Consider the following 23,597-nt stretch of genomic DNA (forward strand, 5'->3'; position numbering starts at 1 on the left):
GTTCCAGAGGACACCGCGGTTTTAGGTCGGTTCATCCAACGATGATCGGTGGAGTTGACGTGGATCGATGACGTGGTGATTCCTTGCCCCCTACTCCACCTCGGCCTATATATAGCAGCCCCTACCCCCCCCTCCCTAGAGCCATCTAGGAAACCCTAATTCATATCTCTCATTCAGGTCAACACACACCAGGAGGATTAGGTCTAGAGCTCTCCAATGTAGTAGATTAGTAGCTCAGGAGTGAGGGTTGAGTTGGGCTCATGTTCAAGTTTCAAATCTAGTCTTGGAGGCTCGGCAAAGCCTTGTATCTTTACTTCTACATCTTGTAAGACTTACTATCAATTCATCATATTCTTATCTATATGGTTATATTTACTTTGAATATATCTTGCTTAGTTGAGGTTATCGTTACTTTTGTGCGCTTAGCCTGCTATAGTTTATCGATTGGGCTAAGTAACCGAGCCTCGTGTAAGCATGGTGCTTATACGATGCTCTACCTATGAGTACACCCTATTCTCTAGTTGTGTGGTAGCAGCGGGTGTTGACAGTCCTGTCTATCCTTTATAGTCCACGCCGAATTGAACATGTTCTTAAATTGTAGGACCATAGTCGCATCAGTAGAGTTATTTATTATGGGTGCTCTACTGTCTAAGCGGCATCCCAAAGTGCACAAGAGTAGAGTTAACCTTAGCTATAGTCGGGTATATATATACTTTGATCCTGTAATAAGAATATCATAGGAATCTACCTCACCCTTTGTTCTCCTGAGTTAACTAGTTTACAATATCTTAATGATCTATCCCCTGAGTGTCATTATGCTTAATTCCTATCATTACCTTTACCCCTTGCTCTAGATATGATGGTATGTTGATTGATAGATACTCCTTTGATATTCAATAATCTTTACTCTATTGTTTCCCTATGATAAAATATAAATAACGATACCTGAAATACTCCCAGTAAAATGCTACAATGGTATTCTGTGCGCTTGCAGAATCCTTCATATTCTATTTGCGTTAATAAATACCAACACTCATCCTCTTCTCTAGCCCTTTTTAGTTTAGAAGAAACAAGGGCAACCATCACAACTACCATGGAGGTAGCCTGGGATGCCATGGCAGATCTCTGCTGCTGCAAATCCATCTACATGCATGAATGAAAGATTGATTTTAGGTTAAGGCATGCCTTGCTGGCCTCTAAGTGCACATCATTGCAGACATAAATAAAACTGGTGGACACCTAGGGCTTCATGGCCACAGCTGCAATGTGCATAGCATAGCCTCCCAAAGGCTCCACCTCAACATCATCGACCACAAATAAACCAGCAATAGACGCATCCCTATCTCAAACCATGTCTATCAGTTAACCCTAGCTCATAAGTATCATCATAGTGGAATAAGAACATGGAACTATCATTAATTGGGACCAATAACTCACAGATTGACCAAAAATAAACCAGTAACAGTCGGATCCCAATCTCAGACCATGCTAAATAGTAAACCCTAGCTCATATATAGCATCACAGCGAAACAAAAATATGGAAACATCATGGATTGGGCCTAAAACTCATAGATCTACCATGAGCCAAGCATAAGTCCCATAGAAACAACGCTATGAGCACTTTGACTGCCAAAATCGGGTTAAGTGTAAATACTTCACAACGCTATGAGCACTTTGACCGCCGAAATCGGGCCAAGTGTAAGCAACATTTCAATATTTCACCTTGCTTTGGGGACGGAGAGGAGGAAGAAGCCGGTGGCTTGGGGAGGAGGAAGCAGATCCAAAGAGGAAGTAGGCGATGGCTTGGGGAAGACAAAGCAACATCCACCACAGGCCTCGGTCTAGGCAAACAAACACAGCCACCCATAGCACCACCCACTCTTCTCGAGGAAGAAGAAGACGAGGACCACCACCACCCGTGCGTCGGTGAGATGGAGGAGGAGCAGCCAACGCGAGCCATGCAAGGCCCGTCTATGACCCCGCCGCCACCACGCACCGCCGGACGAGGGAGGATGAGGCACCGAGGAGAGTGGAGAGTAGGAGGGAGTGAGGAGTGGAGGAGAGGAGGAGGTAGTGAGCGGCGCCCGCTGTTCTAAGGAAGGGGAAACTCTAGCAGGGAGGCAGGGGGTGGGGGGAAATGTCTGCGTCATGAGCGAGATGAGAGGCCAAGCCTACCATCGGCCGAAATGGTCCTGCCTTGCGCTGAAATGAGCTGGGCTCAGGAGAAATAGAGGGGGCAGGCATTTCCCCGGGGCCTGGCTCTGGGCTACTCTAAGCAGCGTGCTGGCTAGGCCCAAATCCCCTCCAAGCAAACAAACAAGCCACGCTACACCTGTTGGGCCCGCATCTAGGGGCTGTCCAGGCAAACAAGCACGCCCAAAGCCTTGGCTTGCTACTTTACTTTTTAGGGCCATTTGGATTTCTTCATTTTGGAGGAATTAAAATTTACATAATGGATTAGGCTATTTGGCTTGGAATTTGGCATTTCATAACATTCTCAAGCTCACAAATAAGCCTATCTCAAATTTATAGGGTGGGAGATGGAAATGGATTCTATAGATCATTATGCTATAATTCTATTCTCCAACTTATAGCACACTCTTCAACTCACTTCCCTACAATAGAAATGTAACATATAAGTATGTCCCTTGTATGCCTAACAATAAAGATACAAATATATTCCATATACAACTATATTAGCTTAATTAATCTATGCCTAAATTGTAATTATTAGAATGAATTCAATTCCAAGGATCTAAACGGACCCTACAAATTGTAATTATATTTTGAATTTGATTATAAGAAGCCTCATATTGTAAACGGACAGAAATTGCAAGTTTAAGAGGAATCACATGCTCTTACAAATAGGAAAAAAACAAAGCCAACTAGACCTAATTTGTATCTAGTTTTGGTCTCATAGAAGTTTTGCATCTAAGCGCGGAAGTTCCACGTCTGAGTGCGGAAGTTTCGCCCTTTAACTGTGCTATTGGAATATGAGTGAAGAGGTATATTTACCAACCTGTGGACAAACTCTCTCTCTCATTCATTAAAGGCCACAACCTCCCATTGATTGCTTGGTGATTTCCCTTTGTGAGGTCATGTTCAGGAGTGGATTTGAGAGCCCTATAGCAAGAACATCATCTTGAGAGCCTTGGTTCTCCCTCTAGTTTGCACTTTGTGTTTGTTACTCTTAGAGTTTGGGCTCCTAAACGGTTAGAGGTTGCTCGGAAGCTCCCAATTAATTGTGGTTGAGCACTAGGAAGTATGTATTGTCTGTCTCAAACTTGTTTAAACTCTCAAGCTCAATCTTTGAGGTTCGCTTGAGAAGAGGTGGGGAGTTGGAGGAGACTCTAAGCCATTGTGGCTCCCTCAACAATGAGGACATAGTCAGCCTTTGTGGCTATTGGCGGTCCTTAACAACCATATTCGATCGCCAATTTATATCCAAAACAGGAGAAATAAACAAACTTTTAATACATATGCAATTACTTTTAACATAGTTCCACTTGTATTGGAAGAAACATGTTTTGTAGGTCACACATCTGAATACAAGTGGTAAACAAAGCAAAATGCACAATCCAGAAAGTGTAATGCAGATCCTACATCAAAGAACCAAGCAAAGGCCCCCTCCAACTAAGAATCTGGGCCGAGCACCAATGTGGGAGGGGCCCAGGCCCACCTAGGAACCAACCACATGATGGCGATCGTGAGGTGGCCCCATCAAGGGTACACCCAAACCCTAGTGCCTGGCTCCTGGGCCCAGCTTCCTTTGGCGGTTGCATAGCGGCATGCAATGTCGGTCCATGGTGGTTTCCTATTTTATTAGCGCCGAAACTAACCACTTAGTAGTATAAACAGGGGGTAGTGCTTACCTTCAAGACACACACACCATTTTAAGCTACACACCTCAGTACCACCTCTTGTATTTTTACTTTTAGTAGTATTTTGTGAGCTAGCAAAGCTATCAAGGAGGGTTTGGCTCCTTGGAAGAAGAGAGATATCTTGGTATGAATACTATGAAGAGTTCTTCCATAGCCTTGTTCTCATTCTATCAATATAGTTATGCATATGAACTAGACTATAGTTCTCATGTTATAATCTTGACATATGAACTAGCATATAGTTTGTGTGTTATGATCTTAACATGTGCAACTTTATACTTAACCATTCATTTGACTTATATGAGTAGAAGTAGAGCTAGGAGTGAGGTGGCGGTTCGTTGTTCCTTTAGGTTTTCCCATATTCTTGCTTGTCGATCCGTAGGGTCGAAGTCCTGGGGGATATGGGTAGTTTCCTTGTACACATGCATAGTGCTTGGGTGCACGGGAACCTTCGGATATGACGGTGCCCTCCGGTTGAGGGGTAGGCAGCAGGTGATGACAGCCCTGTCCATCCCTTGTAATCCCCCATGTTCGGGTATCATGTAGGAGTTCGTAAAGTCTCTATGGCTTGCTGGCAGACCAGTGCTCGGGGATCTCCTCGTCCATCTTACACTTAGTTCTAACTCTAACCATGTAATTTGTATGATTATCAACTGTTCTTTGCATGGCTATATTAGAACTTGTCTGCTCCGCTTAGGAATATTCTTTTATTCTTTGTTTTCCTTTTATCATTGAGGTTGGCTCGATTGTGTGTCCACTATCCTTGAAATACTATTTTACCCCTATCATATACTACTAGTTTACTACACAAGTATGTAATGTTGTTCATATCCATGCTAGACTCTTATACCTTTCCCTCCTTTGGGAAAATATAAATAATGATACCCTGAATACTTTCGGGTGAAATGATACAACACTTCTATAATCATTAAGAACTATCATCAAAGGTATTTCTTGGCCGCACCGCAAGGAAACACAAATCTTAGTGATGTCGCTAAGAAATGCCAACAAGCCTTTCTGGCGTCGTTGCTGGGGATGGAGTCTATCTCCATACTTGGTGATTGCGCTAAGAAATGTCAACAAGCATTTCTGGTGCCGTTGCTGGGGATGGAGTCACCCCAGAGGCGCTCCTAAGGAAGAACATGTCTCGTACTGCTTCTTCCTCCGCTACTCCGTAGGCAAGTGAACTAGTCACCCCTGTACCTTCCGCTACTACCGCTATGGCCAAGACACTCCGTGACTACTGCACCCCCGCTGTCAACATGAGCAATGGAAACTTCAAGCTACGCACTGGCCTGATCACAATGGTGTAGGCAAACCAATTCTATGGTTTGCCAAGCGAGGACGCAAGTGCACGCTTGTAACACTTCCTAGAGCTATGCGACACCATCGTCATCAAAGACGTCGCACCAGCTAGCATCAGACTCTGTCTGTTTCCCTTCTCCCTTGTGAGAAAGGCGAAATAGTGGTTTTACAAGGAGAAGGAAGATGTCAATACGTGGGACAAGTGTTCCGCAATGTTCCTAGCGAAATATTTCCCCATGGGCAAAACCAATGCCCTGAGGTGGAAAATTTCAAATTTATAGCAAACTTCAATGGAATCTATCCCCGAGGCATGGGAGAGGCTGTAGGATTACATTTAGGCATGCCCGTACCATGAGATGGAGAATTGGCTCATGCTCTAGAACTTCTACGAGGGTGAAAGGGTCGAGATGGCGACTAGAGGGGGGTGAATAGTCCTTTCTAAAATTAAATGCGTCGGCTAACCGAAACAAGTGCGGAATTAAGAACTATCGGTCTAGCCAACACTACACCCCTCTATCTATATTCTTTACCACCTTCCAAAGATAATATTTAAGCAACAAAGGTGCCATGCTAGCTAGAGCTCTCCTAACCAATTCTAGGAGCAAGGTCACACAAACCTATGCCACTAGTACTTTAAGCAACAAGGGAGCTCCTACACATGCTAGTAAGAAAAAGCACAAAGCTAACTAAGCTCACTAGCAATGCTCAATAACAAGGCAACCAATGCCAAATTAGATAGCACAATTACTTAGCTACACAAACTAAGCAATGTGACTAACAAGGTTACACAAACCAAATTAGCCACGCAAGGGAGCTACTTCTATGCTACACAAGCAAGAAGGTAACTAGCAAGCTACACAAGCTAACTAATTACAAAAGCAACAACACAAGCTTAATGTATATGAAAGTAATCGCAAGCTTGTGTAACGGGGATGCAAACCAATGGGAAGAACAAGGTTGACACGATGATTTTTCTCCTGAGGTTCATGTGTTTGCCAACACGCTAGTCCCCGTTGTGTCGACCGCTCACTTGGTGGTTCGGTGGCTAATTAGCATCACCCGCTAAGCCCACACGTCGGGCGCCGCAAGAACCTACCCCTTGAGTGAGGGTAGCTCAATGACACGCTTTACTAAAGTTGCTCTTCGCGACTCCCATGGGGCGAGCACAAGTGCCCCTCACAAGCACTTCTCTAGAGCACCGCACAAGCTTCTTGCGGGCTTCCACGGAGACCACCACCAAGCCGTCTAGGAGGTGGCAACCTCTAAGAGTAACAAGCACCACCGGCTTGCAACTCAATCACCTAGTGCCACTTGATGCAACCTCACGATGCAATCGCACTAGAATCGCTCACTCACACAATCGAATGATCACTATCAAGTATGTGTGAGATGGAGGGCTCCCAAGCACTACTACACAAACCACCAAGGCTCTAGTGTGCTCTCCTTCCAAGCTCTTGGCCAAAGGCCGACCATGGCTTCTATTTATAACCCCACAAACAAATAGAGCTGTTACCCCTTCACTGGGCGTTTTTCGGGTCGACTGGACACAGCACCGGACGCTGCACCGGACACACCGATCACAAATACCAGACGCGTCCGGTCGCTATACCGGACATGTCCGATAGCTGTCTGACCGCCACGTGTCCTACCATTGCCTCCAATAGCTCTCTGACAAGACGACCGGATGCTCAACCGCCACGTCCGGTCGAGTCCAGTAAGCCTCCAGGGCCGACCGGACGTGACAGTTAGAAACTGACCGGACACTGAGCCTCAGCGTCCGGTCGAGTACAGTAAGCACCCATCGACAACCGGATGCGTCTGGTCACACCGGACCGGACGCTGCCAGCATCCGATCTATTGTACTACCGAACACCGCCTTTTCTGATTCACACCAGACGCATCCGATCGCTGAGTACGCCGCCAAATACCGGACGTGTCCGGTCACCATACCGGACGCGTCCGGTCACTCTGTAACCAGTGCGACTCACTCATTTTCATCACCAACTTCTTCTCCTTTGAAAATGTGCCAACACCACCAAGTGTACACCAACATGTGTATGTGTGTTAGCATTTTCACAATCATTTTTCAAAGGATTAGCCACTCAACTTGCCACGCCACTCGATCCTAGCGACGATGCAAAGTTAGATCACTCGAGTGGCACTAGATGACCGATATGCAAACAAGTTTGCCCCTCTTGATAGTACGGCCATCTATCCTAAACCCGGTCATAAACTTCTCTACACACCTATGACCGGTGAAATGAAATGCCCTAGGTTATACCTTTGCCTTGCGCATTCCATTTCATCTCCTTCAATGTCGATGCAACACATGCACCAACACAATCAACAATGATATGATCCACTTCATATCATCACATGATCATATTGGTTCATCGATCTTGACTTCACTTGCTCTTCACCGTTGCCATCGTCCATCGGCGCCAAGTCTTGCTCAAGCTTCACCGCCATGCGGTCCATCACTCCAAAGCCTTCGACATGCCCTTCACGCTTGCAACTGGTCCATCAAGCCAAGTCTTGTCTTGATCTTCTCCACCTTGATCACATGACTCAATGTCATGTCTCATGTGCATTTAAGCTCCTTCATCATCACATGTGTGAGCTTTGCAACATCTCCAAGCCATTTTCACCTTCATGGCATATGTTGCTCATACACATGTACATGTAGACTAATCACCTATGTATCTCACATAAATACAATTAGTCTACCTAGGTTGTCACTCAATTACCAAAACCACACAAGGACCTTTCAATCTCCCCCTTTTTGGTAATTGATGACAACTCTACAAAGATATGGAAATTAAGCTCTTTTGGATTCATGTTGCTTGCCCAAGCAATTTTACCATGTGTAAATGATTTTGGACAAGTACCACAAACCCAAAATGGTAGTATTAGCTCCCCCTACATATGTGCTAGAGTGTTTGATTTGAAGATCGCACATATGCATAGATTAAAATTGTGGGAGAGTAATTACTACAAAATGACGCTAAGGTGTATAGAATAAACCTTTGAAGCGTGTACCAATTGGAGTTGCACCTTTAAGTTCATCCTTAGCACCATGGTTAGCTAGGTATCACTTGGCAATAAAAACACTAGATACCTTGTGAGATCAACATTAAAAGCAAGGTACTAGCATTACTTGAAAAGCATACCAAGTGTCTAGCTATCATCATATGCATGCTAGTTATCAAATCATCATTCAAGTTCTACAACTAGCATACACCACACAAGCATGCATATTGAATTTGAAAGTTTATGCAATGCAAGCAAGCACATGAATATGCACATATCAAATACAATCAATCAAAGTTCATGAGCTTGCTCCCCCTACTTGTGTGCTTCTCTTGTCCAAGAATTTTAATCCATCTCTTTTCTTCAATGTTGCTCCCTCTTTGTCCATATTCATGTCCAACCTCTTAAGCTTTCATATCTTATCTCTCCTCTTACACAATTTATCTCTCCCCCTTATAAAGGCTTTCATATCTTTGTACAATCTCTCCCCCTTTGTCATCAATTTCCATAAAAGGTGTGTTTCTCATTGATGCAAGGGTATGCATTTTGGGGTAGATGGTTGAGGCTTGAATCTTGCATTTTTTATGGACATCACTTGATTGTTGGAATGACACCACTTGTATATACCACTTGTAACTTGTGTAGGGTTTCTTGAGATACCACACATAAGATTTTTGATCTTGAGATCAATTTGTGGGACACCTCCCCCTATGTGATAGCATGGGTCATCCATTTGATACACTTGAGCTCTTGTAGGTGAGGGATGCATTCTTCATTTGATGATCACTTAAAGTTGAGGATCACTTGTGGAACCATCATCTTGCATGATTGATACTATGTATAGATACCACTTGTATGAAGTGAATACCATTTGAAAGAATCTTCTAGTATGGAACCACTTGTTTGATTTATCAACAAAAACCATTTCTTGAACATTTTCTATCTTCATGAGTACCACTTATAGGATATCACTTGTGAGTTGATCTAGTCATCATTTGTAGATTCTTGATGAAATACTTGAGTCTAGATACCACTTGAAACATACAAACTAGATATCCATTTGCATTGTTGTCTTGTGCTTATACTCTTATCACTATCATGAGCTTCTATGATTGACTTGAACTAAAAATGATTTGCCTAAGCTTTCAAGTTCGGTTTGAACCAATGACATGCTTCTTCACACCACTTGCAAGGGTTACCTTGCCAATGTTGTACTTGTCACTTGTTAGCAATCCAAATTGAGTCAAGTACTTGGGTTTACTAGCTCATGAACAAATTCATGTACTAACCACTAGATCAAGTAATCATTCAAACAATAGTGGCAGGCTATGAATTTAAGCATTTCATTTGTTATGCATGATCCTATGAAGCATGTACTATATGCACTAACCGCATACTAGTAAGGGATGAAATGATCATGCACATTACAATGATACCTTTGCTATGTTGGAGTAGAGGATAGTCACATAGATTCCAATTCATTACTCCAATAGCAATGTGAAGTCCAATTATAAGCTTGGTGAAGACCAATAGATACCATGTTGAATTTCATTCTTCACCCATATGAAATGAATACCACTTATGATCAAGTGCACTTTCTTGTTGTGGTTGACTTGCTTTATCTTTTGATCTTTGCTTGCATGAGAGCATCAATTTGAGAATGCTACTTGAAATATCATGATTAGCTCTCTTTTGGGTGTTGCTTGCTTTTCTTGATCAACCCTTTTGATTGCTTCAACTAAGCATCTCAAATGTTCCTCGGATCATCACTTCCATGTTAGCCTTCCAAGTACCACACTTGGTTTACCTACACATAGGCAGCAAGCCCCTACACTAGGGAGAAGTGACTTCTCTCCAAGAACCATTGTTGGCACTCACTTGAAATAACTTGATTGATTGATCCAAGTGATGGACTTAACTTGATGAGTAACCTTGATTCTTTCTTTAAGTCATTTTGTTTCTTCTTGTTTAAGTTCTTTTCTTTCTACCAAATGATTTCCAATAGACACTAGAACTTAACCTTCAACTTCATCTTGAGTTTGATCTTGATCTTCCAATTTGAGTACCAAATATGTGCAAAATACACTCCACAATCAAAATAGCCTTGTACTCATATCTTGTCATGCTTCTAGATCATCTCAAACCCAAACTTAGGTACCTCAAACACCTGTAAACATGTTTCCAACTTGAGGACCTTTCAATCAAAGTGACTCTAGATCAATCCAACATTTGTCACTTTTCTGACAGATTTTATACCCTTCAAAGAAATAAGCATATTCTCCAAAGTACAAATCCAAATACCATGAAATTTGGTGGAGATGTTTTTTACTAAGTTATATAGCAGCTGTAAAAATTTAAGCTTCATTTGACTTCTAGATTGCTGCCATATTCCAATTCTTCCACCACTGCTACACGCTGAAAACTGCTGCACTATAGCTGACAAGATCTACTCCAAAACCGAAGCATTTCTTATCCAATTCTCATAAAAATTGTACAACATCTTATACCATAAGTATAGAGCATGTATACCAATTTTCATGCCAATCCAATAGGTTTTGATTTCTCAAACATGGCTAAGTTCACAGCTAGCTCAGATTTTGCAATATAGGACAGATTTCAACAATTGAGCTATACTTCATCAAATATGAATCAAACTTGAAACTAACTTGTTTGAATACTTCCATAAGACATATATCCATTCAGACCACTTACTAAAAATCATCTCATGAATTTATCCAACATAAATCAATCCAAACTTGATTACTAATCAATTTATCCATTCAATCATCTTATAGCAAGCAACTTTGCATATTTATCCAATTCAATCAACTCATATGCACCCAAATGAAATGATCAACAAGAGATATACCTTGGTTAGCTCATGATCATCCAACTAGCAAGCTTCAACTCAATTATTTGCAAGTCATCAAATATATCCAATGAATCACCAACAACTTGAAATTTACACTTGTATGTTGTAGCACATTTGGACTTCATTCAATTTGTCATGGCATTGGGATAATGATCATCACTTAGCAATACTTGGCTCAACTACATGATCAACAAGATGAATATCATTTGAACCAAGCCTCCAATGCCGATGGTACCTACAATCAATCATCCACTTTTTGATGGTACCCAAACAAGTTTGGGTCCTCTCAAGTTAGGAGCAACATACTTAGGCGATGCCTTAGTATGAGTAGCGGGATGTTTTGCAATAGCAACCATAGAGGTACCATTACCATCCTTTCTAAGCATATTATTATCAACAATTGAAATGGGCTTAAAAATATCACCTAGGGGACATGAATGTGCTATGTGTCCCCTTTCCCGGCATGAGTAGCACTTTCTCTTTGCTTGAGCCTTCTCTTCTTTGCTCATGTGGTGCTCCTCATTGCCTTGCCTCTCATGGATTGCTTGAGCCTTCTTCTCAAGCTTGGTAGGACACTTAGAGGTAAAGTGTCCCATACTTCCACACTTGAAGCACTTGATGTGAGCATGATCTTTCTTCTCATCTTCATTCTTGCTCATCATCTTGGCATCTTGAGTTTGTATTGGATGCCTTGCCTTTCCACCCCTTCTTGTTTTCTTCTTCTTTATCATCAAATCACTACCATCTTCATGGTTGATCTTGATTTGAACTTGGGGTGTCTTCTCTTGCTTAACTTGTGGCTTTGGTTGAGGCTTCACTTGTTGCTTCACCAATTGCTTGGTTGGGCACATTGAGGTAAGATGACCCCAAGTGCGGCACTTGAAGCACTTGACATGCTTGAGCCTCTCATCTTCTTTCTTCAACTTGAGTTTTTCTTCATTGGGGCAACCATTTGCAAGATGTCCCATTTCATGGCACTTGAAGCACATGAAATGAGAGAGCTTCTCTTGTTCTTGCTTCTTCATTTCTCTTTCATATCTTCTCTTGCCCCATCTTTTGCCCTTGATCTTGCTCTTGTTGAAGCCAAGGCCACACTTGTCACCATAGTTTCTTTGAGTCTTCAATATGTGCTCAAAGGTGACTTTTGAGTTGTAGCACCTCTCTAACTTATTGCTCAATTTCTTCACTTCATTTTTGAGCTCAATGTTCTCCTTCAAAATGTTAGTCTCACAAGACATAGAAGTAGAACAAGCATCTATATGTGAAGATCATGGCATTTCTAATAAGTCATCACAAGAGGTGGATACATGCTTCTTGCCTACATCACAAGGGTTAGTAACATTTTGCAATTTATCATTTGATCCATGTGATGAGCTCTCATTATTTTTAAGTTTCTTTGTAAATGCTTTAATGAGAGAAGCATGTTGTTCTAATAATTCATCATGAGATGCAAGTAGTGTCTCATGATTCAATTTTAGCTCATCAAGTGAAGATTTATAAGCATCAAGTAATTTCTTATGTTCTTCACAAGAGTTCTTTAGAAATGAGTTTTCATTTTCTAATTTCAATGTTTTAGCTTTCTCATTTTCTAAAGACATGGTCATGCTAGCAAGTCTACTAACAAGCTCATCATATGAATCAATATGATCAACCACATTATCATTTGATACCTTGGTGTCACCTTGTGACATGAAGCAATGTGGTGAGGTTGGAGAGCATGTAGTAGCATCTTCATCATGGCTTGAGCATGAACCGTCATTACCATCAAGTGTGCAATGGGTAGCATCATCACTTGCAACACTTGTGGCACCATCATCAACCTTGTCAAGTGAACTTGTAGTAGATCAATCATCATCATCACTTGACCATGAGGTGGAGCAATCTTCCACAATCACCAAATTGTGGTTATGCTCAACACAGTCATGCACCTCCTTCTTGGGCTCATCCTTCTTCTTGAATTTGCCATCATCCCATGTGGAGGAATCACCAAAGGTTTCCTTGATGGACTCCCATATCTCATGAGCGGTCCCCTTGTAGTTTACTTGCTTCATCAAATCAAAATGTAAAGCATCCAATAGAAAACAACAAGCATGTGCATCAAATTCATAGAGGACTCTTTGAGCTTTGGTTAGAGTTCTATGATCCAAGACATGGGTGAGACCACTAGTGACAACCCACAAAAATTTAGGTCCCTTTGCATGAAAATGATCAAGCATGTGATTTTTCAAAGTGCAAAGTTTGTGCCATCAAAAATGTGTGCCTCACAAACATCTAGCCCATTAGACGCCATCCTCTTGGGTCAGTGAAGACCACAAATGAGAGACCGGGCCCTGATACCAATTGAAAGGGTCGAGATGGCGACTAGAGGGGGGTGAATAGTCCTTTCTAAAATTAAACGCGTCGGCTAACTGAAACAAGTGCGGAATTAAGAACTATCGGTCTAGCCAAGACTGCACCCCTCTATCTATATTCTTTAGCACCTTCCAAAGATAATATTTAAGCAACAAAGGTGCCAGGCTAGCTAGAGCTCTCCTAACCAATTCTAGGAGCAAGGTCACACAAACCTATGCCACTAGTACTTTAAGCAACAAGGGAGCTCCTACACATGCTAGTAAGCAAAAGCACAAAGCCAACTAAGCTCACTAGCAATGCTCAATAACAAGGCAACCAAAGCCAAATTAGAGAGCATAATTACTTAGCTACACAAACTAAGCAATGTGACTAACAAGGTTACACAAACCAAATTAGCCACGCAAGGGAGCTACTTCTATGCTACACAAGCAAGAAGGTAACTAGCAAGCTACACAAGCTAACTAATTACAAAAGCAACAACACAAGCTTAATGTATATGAAAGTAATCGCAAGCTTGTGTAACGGGGATGCAAACCAATGGGAAGAACAAGGTTGACATGATGATTTTTCTCCCGAGGTTCACGTGTTTGCCAACACGCTTGTCCCCGTTGTGTCGACCGCTCACTTGGTGGTTCGGTGGCTAATTAGCATCACCCGCTAAGCCCACACGTCGGGCGCCGCAAGAACCTACCCCTTGAGTGAGGGTAGCTCAATGACATGCTTTACTAAAGTTGCTCTTCGCGACTCTCGCGGGGCGAGCACAAGTGCCCCTCACAAGCACTTCTCCGGAGCACCGCACAAGCTTCTTGTGGGCTTCCATGGAGACCACCACCAAACCATCTAGGAGGTGGCAACCTCCAAGAGTAACAAGCACCACCGGCTTGCAACTCGATCACCTAGTGCCACTCGATGCAACCTCACAATGCAATCGCACTAGAATCGCTCACTCACACAATCGGATGATCATTATCAAGTATGTGTGAGATGGAGGGCTCCCAAGCACTACTACACAAGCCACCAAGGCTCTAGTGTGCTCTCCTTCCAAGCTCTCGGCCAAAGGCCAACCACGGCTTCTATTTATAACCCCACGAACAAATAGAGCTGTTACACCTTCACTGGGCGTTTTTTGGGTCGACCGGACGCAGCACCGGACGCACCGATCACGAATACCGGATGCGTCTGGTCGCTATACCGAACGTGTCCGGTAGCTGTCTGACCGCCACGTGTCCTACCATTGCCTCTAATGGCTCTCTGACAAGACGACCGGACGCACAGTCCGAAACGACCGGACGCTCAACCGCCACGTCCGGTCGAGTCCAGTAAGCCTCTAGGGCCGACTGGACGCAACAGTTAGAAACTGACCAGACGCTGAGCCTCAGCGTCCGATCGAGTACAGTAAGCACCCACCGACGACCGGACGCGTCCGGTCACACCGGACTGGACGCTGCCAGCGTCCGATCGACTATACTGCCGAACACCACCTTTTCTGATTCACACCAGACGCGTCCGGTGTGGCAACCAGACACGTCCGATTGCTGAGTATGCTGCCAAATACCATATGTGTCCGGTCACCATACCGGACACGTCCGGTCACTCTGTAACCAGCGTGACTCACTCGTTTTCATCACCAACTTCTTCTCCTTTGCAAATGTGCCAACACCACCAAGTGTACACCAACATGTGTATGTGTGTTAGCATTTTCACAATCATTTTTCAAAGGATTAGCCACTCAACTTGCCACACCACTCGATCCTAGCGACGATGCAAAGTTAGATCACTCGAGTGGCACTAGATGACCGATATGCAAATAAGTTTGCCCCTCTTAATAGTACGGCCATATATCCTAAACCCGGTCATAAACTTCTCTACACACCTATGATCGGTGAAATGAAATGCCCTAGGTTATACCTTTGCCTTGCGCATTCCATTTCATCTCCTTCAATGTCGATGCAACACATGCACCAACACAATCAACAATGATATGATCCACTTCATATCATCACGTGATCATATTGGTTCATCGATCTTGACTTCACTTGCTCTTCACCGTTGCCAACGTCCATCGACGCCAAGTCTTGCTCAAGCTTCACCGCCACGTGGTCCATCACTCCAAAGCCTTTGACTTGCCCTTCATGCTTGCAACTGGTCCATCAAGCCAAGTCTTGTCTTGATCTTCTCCACCTTGATCACATGACTCAATGTCATGTCTTATGTGCATTTAAGCTCCTTCATCATCACATGTGTGAGCTTTGCAACATCTCTAAGCTATTTTCACCTTCATGGCATATGTTGCTCACACACATGTACCTGTGGACTAATCACATGTGTATCTCACATAAACACAATTAGTCCACCTACGTTGTCACTCAATTACCAAAACCACACAAGGACCTTTCAGAGGGGCTGACACCCATGTCGAAGGGACACATAGATGCCACTGCTGGGGGCATGTTTCTTTCCCTCACCATCGATGGAGCCATGACTCTCATTGAAAAGATGGTAGCCAATCAAAGCGGGGGGGGGGAGAAAGAAAACAACAAAAAGGCATGAATACTGTGAAGGAGGTGGATATGCTTGCCGCAAAAATGGACTTGTTATTGAAAAGACTTGATGAGCGTGCCATTGACAAGGAGGCAATGAATGGCACCGTCAAGGCCATGGACTCGCAAATGACTTGCGAAGTCTATGGTGAAGTCGAACACTCGGGGGAATGACTGCCCCGAGACCCATGAAGATGCCTCATATATCAACAATAGGTTCCGACAAGGTAATAACAACGGGTGGAACAATCAATCCCATTCGCAAGGAGGTAATTCAAATTTCAACTCAAATTTCAATTCGAATAAACCATCCTTGAAAGACCTAGTTTTAGGTCAAGCTAAAATTAATGAAAATATCACTAAAAAGCTTATGTATAATGATAAAATGATTGAAAATATAAATTCTAAAATTGAAAGTTTATCCACCTCTGTTAAAAACCAACTAAGTTTTAATAAAATGATTAAAACTCAAATTGCTCAAATAGCTGTCGCTATTCCTGTCAATCATTCGGGGAAAATCCCAGGGCAACCCGAGAATTCTCTCGAGTTTGTTCATGGAGCTACAGAGCAATAGAGGAGAAGTCTTGCCGACAGACTATAAATGTTGAGCCCTTGCTGAAGGTAAATCGGTAGTTATCTTTTAAAAATTCAAAATTTCAAAAATTTTAAAAATTCAAAATTTTAAATTTTCTTCAAAATAAACTTTTTAGAAAAATAAAATAAAAATCATTTTCTGATAGTACTTTTCTCTTATCATTTCTCATTTTTAAAATAATTATGAAAATTCAAAATGCAATAAAAGTTTTGTGGAAAATCATTTCTAAGAAAGAGGAGTGAAAATTCGAAAACCCCAATGGCTAGCACCCAGAGAGACGTTGGAAGCTATCGGCCAAAGGGGGACAGCGGCGGGCCCACCTCTAGTGCGGGCGCACTAGGGGTGCGGCTGTACCCTGCTCGGCGCCGTCGTTGCTGCTGCTTCTCCAACGACTAGGAGTCGTTGCTTGCACCCCCTCCTGGCCGGTGCTTCAAGCTATAAATCCGAGAGCTTGGGTTGAGGCCCTCCTCACCCTCACACTCTCCATTTTTCGCTCCCTCTCACTCTCTTTGCTTCACCACTTGCAAAAAAAATTCACAAAGCTTGAGAGCAAGGAAACTCTACAGAAAATTCCTAAGCTCAAGATCACTAAGTCAAGCTCGCGGGTGGTTCAATTTATTTTCGCTAACGTAACCCCATTTTTGAGCTTGTTGTGTTGTTTTTTTGCCATGGGAAAATTCGGTAGGAAACTCACCGGTGCTTTAAACAAGGCCGTGGGAGCAAGCTCAAGTCGCTCCCATGGAAGCTTAAGCGTATGCTACACTGAACCCGAAGAGAGCCTGATGCATGAAGATGAAGAAACCGAGCCAATGGAAGAGCAAGAGCAAGAACAACCGATGGAGGAAGGCGACGATGATCCACACCTTGATTTGGAGGGAGACCGGGAGATGCAAGCGTACAACCTCATCAAGAATCACAAGTTCATCCACACCCCTGCGTATGACCCCAACCTTCTCCAAAAGATAGGTATGGACAACGAATTCGCCACCATCTGGAAAGTCGTTGGATGGGAGAACGTTGCTTCCGTTGATGAGCTAGGTTCTCGTCTCCTAACAATTCAATTCTTATACTCTTTGCAAGAAGTTGAGGGTGGGATTACTTTCCATCTTTTTGAGAAAGAATATTATCTTATATGGAGGAATCTCAGTTCTCACTTAGGCTTTAGTACAAAATGCTCAATTGACTTAGATCATGCTCTCAAAGGTTTTAATCGCCATGAATTTTGGAGAGTGTTTTCGGGTCAAAATATAGTTGGCAAGTTTCAACTTCAAAATATGAATATTCATCATCCTACTTTGAGGTTCATGCATCGTTGAGTTGCCATGACTTTGTTTGCTAGACAAGACATAAGATTTGTTTATCATGCTGAATTACAAATTCTCTATGCTATGCTTAAAAAGACTAAAATTGCTCATGTGAAAGAAATTTTTAAACATTGGTTAGAAACATTCAAGGCTTCTACATCTATCTCTTGCATGTCCCTTGTGACTCATATTGTTGTCAATATTGGTGCATTGGATGGACAAGATGTGGCATACATCTCTACTCCACGCATCGATATTGATGAGCACTACCTAATGCAAGGGCATCATTTGAAATATGATGATGCAGAAAACTTTGTGTTTTTTCCCAGGGTATACAAATAAGATTTCGCTTCCTAACCCGAAACTCTCTTTGTGTAAATTCCCGTCACTCACCTTCACTCTTGTAGAACAAGAGTAAGCACGCAGAAGTTATGTTTCTCGTAGGTCAACAAGGAGCAGAGCTAGGGACAAAGCAGGCAGCTCTCATCAGCCACCACCAACACCAACACCACTTGTGCCTCAAGCGTACCATGCGGAGTGGTTCCTGGCCATGCAAACGCCCGGGTTCACACCCGGGTACTAGCCTGGCTAGGGTCACACCCCGCAACCACATGAGACCGGTGAATCGGGATGGCACGAGGTTGACGATGCAGCATGGAGACATGCTTACTCCTCTGGCTCCGAGGGACTACCACCACCCGTTCAGCCACAACAATCTACTTCGGATCGTCGTGAGCTAGACGGCATCAACACCTGCCTTGTAGGACTGGAGATCCGTACAGGTAAAATTCAAAATACACTTAACACTCATGTACAGGATATGACCTAATGGCAGCTTCAGCAGCAGCAGTAACAGATGACGCAAATGAACGTGCTGCTGAAGCAACAGCACGACGCATAGGTGGCCTACTGGCGGTCCATGGGATACAATCCCAAACCATAGGCCATGAGCTAGCTTAGGGGAGGACCCTCGTAGAGGTACCTTGTATCTTTTTCGTATTTTAAATTTTCGCATTTATTTTCTACATTTATTTAATTATTAGCATTTAAAAATGGATTAAAAATAACAAAAAATGAAATATGATAAAAATACCAAAAATATAAATTCCATTCTCATATGTGTTTTAAGAATATTTAGTTTCTCCCATGTTGAAATGATGAACAGTTGCTCTGTCTATAATTCATCTGTGCTTAGGCTGTAACTTAGTATTCCCTAAGATTTAAGTTTGTTAGCTAAAAATATTTCATCCTAAAAACTTAAAAACTTGTGGGTTACAAATGCATGCTCATTTTCTAAGTTGTTGCGAGTTATGATATAGTACAAATAGAATATGCTATGACTTTGTTCCAAGAGAAACTAGACATTCGAAGTTCTTAATTCTAAAAAATGTTAAAATTCAAAGTTTCTCAATGATTATGAATACCTACCAAGGCCATATGACATGATTCAAATTTAAATCTTAGTCATATGCTGCTTGTTATTGCACTGAGCTTTGTCAAATTATTGTGACCCTAGTTGAGATTCTCGTCATGCACCCATGATCAAGACACACGTACACCCACAAATAAAATACTAACTCTTACACTGAGAGTTACATAAAAACATGCTTTTTCCGTCCACCAAAATAGTACTCCATTCATTTTGTCATACATCCCTCTCTCAAAAATTTCATATGCCAAGAAGAATGGTATGGGCTATGCTAAAAAAAATATCCATGCCAAAAGGCATGAGAGAAAAAATGCATGCCAAAGAGCATGAAGAAAAGAAAAAGAAAAAAAAGAAAGAAATAAAGATAGCCCATACTTTCAAATAAAAGGCATTATCCAAAAGAGAGAGACCCATTATCAAAGGAGTACAAAAAATATTTAGAATTAGGAAGTTATAAAAATTCCACACACTTACACGTCGTGATCAAAGTGTATGGCTTGCATCTCCTTGAGGTCTGATTTTTTACTTAACAAAATATGTGATAGAAGTATGCCCCACTTTCATACCTACCCAAAACTCCACTCAAAGCCATTAGTGGCAGGATGTGAAAAAGAAGGCAAAATAACAAATGCCATGGTGAGGTTTCATACACATTAAGCGACCGAGAGAATCATTTGAGGAACTTACATTTATTTTACAAAATTTATCAAAAACCTCCGGATAGATGGTAATCGAGGAATGAATGATTTGTGATTCTGTTACAACCATTCTATCGTGCAACCACCCAAGAACTTGAAAAAGCTATACGCCCCACCGGGATCAAGGTAAAGGGTGGATAAAAAATGTCGACTTATTTGAATTGCGGAAGAATACTTTGTTATAGGCATGGCACTTATGAAATATATTCGGCATAGTAGCAACTCCTGATCAACAACTAAGTACTTAGCTATTTTACTTGGGACGAGCAAATGTTAAGCTTGGGGGATTTGTTGGCGATCGTTAACGACCATATCCGATCGCCAATTTATATCCAAAACAGGAGAAATAAACAAACTTTTAACACATATGCAATTACTTTTAACATAGTTCCACTTGTATTGGAAGAAACATGTTTTACAGGTCACACATCTAAATACAAGTGAAAAACAAAGCAAAATGCGTAATCCAGAAAGCGTAATGCAGATCCTACATTAAAGAACCAAGCAAAGGCCCACTCCAACGAAGAATCTGGGCCGAGCACCAACATGGGAGGGGCCTAGGCCCACCCAGGAACAGACCACACGAAGGCGGTCATGAGGTGGCCCTAGTGGATGGCTCCTAGGCCCGGCTTCCTCTAGCGGTTGCATGGCGGCATGCAACGTCGGTCCACGGTGGTTTCCAATTTAATCAACACCGAAACCGACCACTTAGTAGTATAAATAGGGGGGTAGTGCTCACCTTCAACACACACACACCATTTGGAGCTACACACCTCACTACCACCTCTTGTATTTTTACTTTTAGTAGTATTTTGTGAGCTAGCAAAGCTATCAAGGAGGGCTTGGCTACTTAAAAGAAGAGAGACATCTTGGTATGAATACTATGAAGAGTTCTTCCATAGCCTTATTCTCATTCTATCAATATAGTTATGCATATGAACTAGACTATAGTTCTCATGTTATAATCTTGACATATGAACTAACATATAGTTTGTGTCTTATGATCTTAACATGTGCAACTTTATGCTTAACCATTCATATGACTTATATGAGTAGAAGTAGAGCTAGGAGTGAGGTGGCGGTTTGTCGTTCCTTCAGGGTTGCCCATATTCTTGCTTGTTGATCTATAGGGTCAGAGTCCCGGGGGGACATGGGTAGTTTTCTTGTACACAGGCGTGGTGCTCGGATGCACGGGAACCTTCGGTTATGATGGTGCCCCCGGTTGAGGGGTAGGCGACAGATGGTGACAGCCCTATCCGTTCCTTGTAATCCCCCACGTTTGGGTATCGTGTACGAGTTTATAAAGTCTCTATGGTTTGCTGGCAGACTAATGTTCGAGGATCTCTCCATCTATCTTACACTTAGTTCTAACTCTAACCATACAATTTGTATGATTATCAACTGTTCTTTGCACGGCTATATTAGAACATGCCTGCTCCGCTTACGAATATTCTTTTATTTTTTGTTTTCCTTTTATCCTTGAGGTTGGCTCAGATGTGTGTCCACTATCCTTGAAATACCATTTTACCCCTGTCATATACTATTGGTTTACTATGCAAGTATATAATGTTGTTCATATCCATACTAGACTCTTATACCTTACCCTCCTTTGGAAAAATATAAATAACGATATCCTGAATACTTATGGGTGAAATGCTACAACACTTTTGTAATCGTTAAGAACTATCGTCAAATGTATTTCTTGGCAGCATCGCTAGGAAACACAAATCTTAGTGATGTCGCTAAGAAATGCCAACAAGCATTTCTGACGTCGTTGCTGGGGTTGGAGTGTATCTCCATACTTGGTGATTGCGCTAAGAAATGTCAACAAGTATTTCTAGAGCCGTTGCCAGGGATGCAGTCTATCTCCATACTTGTGATTGCGCTAAGAAATGCCAACATTGGCTTAGATGAACCTCGGGTTAAATCATGTGTCTTGCCCTTTGTTGTTGAGTTTGTGCCTCTCTTGTTTGAATTCTATTTCTAGAGTTTTCACCTGATCTAGGACTAGGTGCAAAAGGAAGCTCACACCACCAAGAAGCTGGTATTTAACTCAACCTAAGATTCAATTATGCTCATTTCACTTGTTGGTGTTTTCAGCGAAACTTCCGAGGATTTGCATGGAACTTCCGTGACCGTGGTGGTTCCGCGGGGAATGCGCGGAACCTCTCCATTTTGCTAACCCGCTGTTTCGAGTTTTAAGTTTTTATAGGTCTCTTTACCTCTCTAGACCTTGCCTCAATCCTTTCAATATGATATGGATAGAAATCAAAATCTGGGATTTTTTTGTTAGAAAAGAACATACAAGGAAATTATTTCTATTAGTGCTCCATCAGGCAAATTTTATTTTCCTATTATTTTAGGTATGCCGGTTATTTCGTGGTTATGGAACCAACTGTAAAATTATTTCCCAATTTTCCTTTAGCCCGTTTAGATCCTTTCATTTTGGAGGAACTAGAAGATACCTCACGCATTGTTGTAGGACTTTCTTAATAATAAAATTGTTGCATATATGAGTTAAACTTACATGTTCTTATGCCCATTCTTAATAAAAGTGAGCAAGACAATGAAAAAATCGAATAAAAAAGTAATAGAATTAGATAGAATTACAATTTATAAGAGGATGGAACAACAAAATAAATAGCAATATATGGATGCCTTTTATATTCTTATATCTTGAAAGTAGTAATTACACTTAGTAGAGATAATACGAATAACTTGCATTAAAAGGTTGAAAGTTAGTGGGATGACTTGGTTATTAGTGGGAGATAATGTGGATAGTTACTTACTTAGTGAGAGTGTGGATAGTTTGCATGTTGGGACAAAACTTGAGAGGGGATTAGCTTTATAAGAGATTCACAACTTTCTAAAGTTTAGATATAAATCCATCTCAAATTTATAGGGTAATAGATAGAAATTGATTCCATAGATACCCATGTTATGTTTATGTCTGCAATTTATAGTACACTATTTGGCTCGCTATCCTATAGTAGAAGCACAACAAATAAACATCTCCCCATGTTACCAACACTAGTAATTTATAATGGAATAAATATAAAACGTAAATATAGATATATACTCCATCCATCCTCAAATAAATCAATTTTTAGAATACGGGCAAGTCAAATTATCTTAAGTTTTAACTAACTTTATTAGATAGAGCAACAATATTTATGACATAAAATAAGTATATTATAAAATTATATTTTATGAAATATCTAATGATACTAATTTGATATCGTAAATCTTTATAGGTTTTTCTAGAAATTCAACCAAAGTTTAAAAGTTTGATTTAAGATAATCTAGAATCTATTTATTTAAGGACACAAAGTAGTAGATTAATATCAGATAGATTATTTTCTGATTCCTCCCTATTTTTGAAAACCAATGGACTTTAGATTTCAAACAAACTTTCGATTGTAGTTGTGGCCGTTGGATCCGGATGTCTCCTGCTCGCCCCGTTCACTTAATTTATAAGTCAGACTTTTTTATTCAACGAATAATATTTTTTTTATAATAAATCAGTCAACCATATTTTGAGCCATATTTATCACCAAACGAACAGGGCACGTGCCTCTCCAAGTTATCAGT

The 23,597-nt window shown here is 41.7% G+C and overlaps 1 non-coding gene across 1 annotated transcript; it reads right to left on the bottom strand.

The window, feature by feature from the left end:
- Positions 1-5,437: 5,437 nt before the first annotated feature.
- Positions 5,438-5,544, bottom strand: LOC136519214 (small nucleolar RNA R71). Its single transcript, XR_010774773.1, has one exon. It is a non-coding gene; the product is annotated as a small nucleolar RNA R71 (small nucleolar RNA).
- Positions 5,545-23,597: the final 18,053 nt, after the last annotated feature.

Source organism: Miscanthus floridulus, chromosome 17, assembly GCF_019320115.1.
Source record: "Miscanthus floridulus cultivar M001 chromosome 17, ASM1932011v1, whole genome shotgun sequence".
Taxonomy (NCBI): domain Eukaryota; kingdom Viridiplantae; phylum Streptophyta; class Magnoliopsida; order Poales; family Poaceae; genus Miscanthus; species Miscanthus floridulus.